The sequence below is a fragment of the Meleagris gallopavo genome, chromosome Z, assembly GCF_000146605.3.
Source record: "Meleagris gallopavo isolate NT-WF06-2002-E0010 breed Aviagen turkey brand Nicholas breeding stock chromosome Z, Turkey_5.1, whole genome shotgun sequence".
Taxonomy (NCBI): Eukaryota; Metazoa; Chordata; class Aves; order Galliformes; family Phasianidae; genus Meleagris; species Meleagris gallopavo.
The window spans coordinates 7,813,091-7,818,102 of record NC_015041.2 but is presented as its reverse complement, the minus strand read 5'-3'; positions in this window follow the sequence as shown (position 1 = coordinate 7,818,102).

Sequence of the window (5,012 nt, the reverse complement as noted above, 5' to 3'; positions counted from 1 at the left end):
TTCCTCAGCAGGGAGCAGGGAACTGGGCAGTGCTACAGGGTCTTTAAATTCTTTATTTGCCCTGCTGAAAGAGGCACAAAACATTGGAGCTCATGAGTGCGTAAACTGGTGTTCAGTGCAACATGGGAATGACACAGACGTTACACTATGACTCAGTTCCAAGCTAGGTGGTCCCAAAATGTCTGTCTTGCTGAGATGCCTGACTCGGGTTTCCACAGTTAAGAATCTACCTGCAACAACCTGAATGGCAGACAAAAATCACATGGCATTACTGTCTGGTTGCTTTTGCTACAGCCTCAGCCAGCTCCAGGAAAACCCATTGGTTTGACATGTGGTGTGAGCAGCAAATAACAATGACTCCTGCTGCAGCTCCTAATAGGAGCATCTAAGGCAATCTACAATCAGCAAATACACTTTTCCAGGCAGTGCAGATCCAGCTCTTCCCAGTTCTCAGCGGAGGGAAAATGCAGATATTTACTGCTTAGAAAGTGGAGGAAATTATAACAGAAAACCTGTAAAGGATGGAGGAATTCACAGTGCAAGCCTAAAATTTGCCCTTCTGCACAGCTAGATATTTGGTTGGATAACTCAAACACCCACACTTGCATGATGAGGAGGCTTGAAGCATCCAGATTTTGTTCCATTGGGACACGGAATCATAGAATCATAGAATGACATAAATCAGCTCCTTATCATGAGCCAAGAGGAGTAGAGGTAGGAGCAGATATCTGGCACTGCACATCTCACCCTGCTGGCTGTATGCTGTCTGCAACAGGCACAGCTGTGCCTGGCACTCTGCACTGCTGTGCCTGCACCATTCTCCTTCTGCAAGCGCTTTCAGATCTGCTTTAAAAAAAAAAATAAGAGAATGTGTGGCGTGAGGTCCCTCCTGGGGGAGGAGGAAGGGAGGGAGGAAACCAAGGCAGCTGCATTATGATGGCGTGCTACATCTCCCTGCTGAGACACAGCTCCTCATGGAGAAACACTGCTCTGCAGACATCAGCTTGGCTGGGCTGAGACAGTGTTAACAAATCTATTCAAGCCCCTTCCATGGGAAAAGCATTGCTGTGCTGCAGCGCAAACTGGGACCCACGCAAAGGCTGCCTGTGTTACCATGCTCCCTTCCAGCCAAAGCCACCACGAATTCCACCAGCAGCACAGCCAGAAAACTCTTCATACATCCACATCATTTGCTTCTGCCTTCTCTCAGTGACAGAAAGGGCACAGACAGGCACTGCCCTTCCTCTGATAAAGCATCTGAATTAGCAGACAAGTTGACAGCATCCAAAGGCAGTGTTCAACAAAAAACTTCATAGCCTGGCCCAGTCAAATACAAGTGTCAGCAGGGCATTTGTTCACAGCTGAAAGCTTGGATATCCTCCACTGAGCACTCCATAGGAAGCACAGAGTCTAGCATAAGACTTCAGAAAATACCAATGTGGGGCATAACAGATGTTACTCATGGAAACCAAGGCTCCCAGTCCAGGCACACACATACAAAAATGAGAAGTGGGGGGAGAAACTGTGGGCTTAGGTGAACAGCTGTCACAAGTAGAACCCCACCAGGCTTCATGTTCCAGAACAGAGCTACAGTAATCTGTCCTCAGGAAACACCCTTGTATACATGTTCTTTGGCAAAGAGCAGGGAATTAAGTGTTCAGTAGAAGGCAGGCTGCGTGAGGCAGACGTTCAGCCTCTCTCAACATCTGGGAGAGTCAGAGTGAGCAGAACTCCTCCCAGCCAACTTTACCCCAAAGCACTGCAAGTCGAGCTGGCAAAGCAGCAGGACCTGGTGCCTGGCCCAGCCTCAGCAGAGCTAACCACATGGGAACATCATCAGGCAGTTGCAGCTATGCACGATAACTTCATTTCATTGAGCTCAGAGCTACCCATGCCACACAGCAGCTTGATGGAGCAATAAAAGGGTGAAAGAAGCACTCATATAAAATATTGCCATCCCAGCAAAGAGATTAATGGGAGGTTTTCATAAGCCATAACCCCTGTGAACAGCCTTGGATGTTACATTTTCTAGCACACTTAAAATCAGAGCAGACATACTGCGCATTGCACGCCGCCCAGCCAACTGCTCCACCAGCCCTCTCAATATGCAGCATGACCACGCTGCTGCTGCAGAGAAAACATAGGAAGCCAGGCACCCTGCACAGCAAACACTGTCAGACAGCATCTGCTGCCACAGCAAAAACTGAACCAGAAGCAGAACTGCAGGCAAAATATTGGGCAACTGCAGACAAGGCTTACACCTTTTGAATATTCAGTGCTCCCTTATGCATGGCTTAGAGGTTTCTGAGGCAGCCAGCAGGTAAGGAAGCTGCTGAAGCAGTTTTAAATATTGCCCAAGGCCCAAAGGATGCAAACCCACTGCCCATGAAAGGCCACCAAATGGGGACCTTGCGTGGCAGTCTTTCTGCAGCATGTGAACTAGGAGACTTGGGCTGACGGAAGGCTAAAATTCAGGGCAGCTCCTGACTCCCGGCATGATCTTGCTCTGCATTTTTCTGGTCGCAGCTTCTGCTGATCCTCAATATGAGGATGCAGAAAGGGGCAACAACCCCAGGATCGCCAGCCAAAATCTCAACTTTAGGGGAGGGAAATGGGGTTGTTTGTAATGTACAAAAGCCAGGCGCCTCCTGTTAACACAACTCACAGACTGCCCACTAAAAGGCAACAGTAGGAAGGCATGTTTTCCTAATTCAGAGGAAGCCTGGCCATGCTCTGATTTTCCTAAGCGTCTCATGACGCTGGGAGGGCGGAGGGAGTGGAAGAGGCTGGAAGCGTTTACAGCCCCAGAGCCTGGCTGAAGGCTCAGTGCTGTGCGAGCAGCTGGACAGGGACACAGGGGTTATCAGAAGCACTGCCCTTCCTGCTGAGAGCCACAGGAGAGAGGATGCTCCTTCCCAGCACCAGGTGGAGAAAAACATCCTCTGCTTTAGAGCGAATTATAGTAAGTAGGGCAGCAGCAGGCTAGCTTTGGAAAAACTGAGCAGCAGTTCTCGGATGGAGCCCGGTCAGAAAAGCTCTGTACCTTTCTTCTGAGCCCTGGACCACCTCCACTCATTCAGAAACACAGTCCTGACTACTGAAATAAGGGTAGAGGTGGCTCCCAGGCAGGAGGCTGAGGCCTAGGAACTTGTCTTCATGAGAAGGAATGGCAGCTCTCCAGCATGCTTACAGAAGGTGGAAGGAAAGGAGATGCAGTAAGAAGCCCCTGACAGCCCTTGCAGAGAAAACATGCCCCTAAGGACAAGAAAAACACCAGTTTAAAGCTTGCACAGACTGACACTGTGATGACTTCAGCACCCTCCCATGTTATCAGGCATGAGGTGGTAAGAGAAGAAATATCTATTTAGCTCCTACCATAGATTCACACAAACATGAAGGAACTTTGGATGCTGGGTACTCAGGGGAGTTGGTGCACAGAAATGTAACATAGGGATCAAAGCAGCCAGTCCTGCATACCAGAAGGCTGTCCCAAATGGCAGTTTCTTTACTGCTGTGCCCCAGGCAAGGACTCCCCACACAGGCACCAGCACGGACTGTAGAAAATTTTCTTCCCATTGCAGTAAACAACACATTTACAAAGACAAAATAGGAAGATTTATATCTATTCAGAAAGTCTGTGTTGACAGAAAGGCATATTTTCAAGCTTCATTCACCCAAAGTTCTGAGGCATTAGTTTGCCAGGCTGATAGCTGGGCTGCAAGGACAGAACTGGACAACTGCATATTGACAACAAAGTTTGGAAAAGCAGTCTCTGTCAGTGCATAAGGAATTGCAGAGATGACGCAGCCTTAAGAAAAGCAAATGCCACCTAGACAAGGCAGTGAACCATCAGCACTATAATACAGGCACTGGTGACAAGAGCATCACACAGAAGAAAAAAAATCTGTTCATCCACATTTAAAAAAGATAAACTCAAATGAACAGGTGCATAATGAGCCTGGGGGAAACAGAAAACCTATCAAACAAGAAGAAACTTAAGAGCCTGGCTTGTTTAGCCTAGCCAAATGTAGGCAGAGAGCGGATAGGATTGCTCTCTAAATATATCACAGGAGACAAACAAAACTGCTGAAGCAAAAGGATAATGCTGGCACAACAACAAGAGAAAATGTGCTGTGAACACACTAAGGGGAAAAAAAATAAAAAGTCAGTCATCAGAAGAGGAAGCCTTCCAGATGGCACAGGAGGATTTTAGGATGAAGTTTTATCAGTGGTCTGAAGGGGCAGGGTCTCTGCCCAAAGGTATCCAAACAGTCACCTATGTGCCTGTCCTTGTTCCCAGCTGGGAGTTATCATGGGTCACAATGCACAGGGCTCCTATCTTGCACAGACCTTGCTGAGAGTCACATCTGTTAGAGAACCTAGGGCCAGCACGTGGTGCTCCAGCAGCCTCCTGTGCCGCAGGAGCTGCTTATGATTAATGACTGCCAGCCTACAGGTCACTGGAAGAGCCTCGTGTGGCTGCACATGGATGAGGTGACAGCCACCAGGCACGTGCAGGGAGTTACATAAAACACCCCCAGATACCCTAACACAACCAATCTGCTCCGGCAGAGGCTGCTCTTTTTCCCATTTTCAATAGTTAGCATCAAAGCCTAATTATTCCTGACCCCAAAACTGCTGTGCGATGGGCCAGGAAGTATGGAGGTGTTACAACAGAACTCACCGTTCAGACCACTGTATTATGGAATAGTGTCATAGTAATAATAATAATAATAATAATAAAAAGCCAGGGAATAATTTTCCGTGTATCTATCGAACAGAAGAGCTCCGTAAAAGGCTGAATGCCCATCCGCCATCTCTTTCAGAAAGCACGCTGCACAGCAGGTCACGACACCGCGCCGGACCCCGAGCAGAACACTGTCCGTGCTCGAGCCACAGCCCATCATTCCCGCAGGGCTTCCCCGTTCACCATCAGCGCTTTTCGGACATTCCTCCACGCCTGTGCCGCAGCGAGGATTGCAACAGCCTCCAGCAGGCGCTGGCGAGAAGGA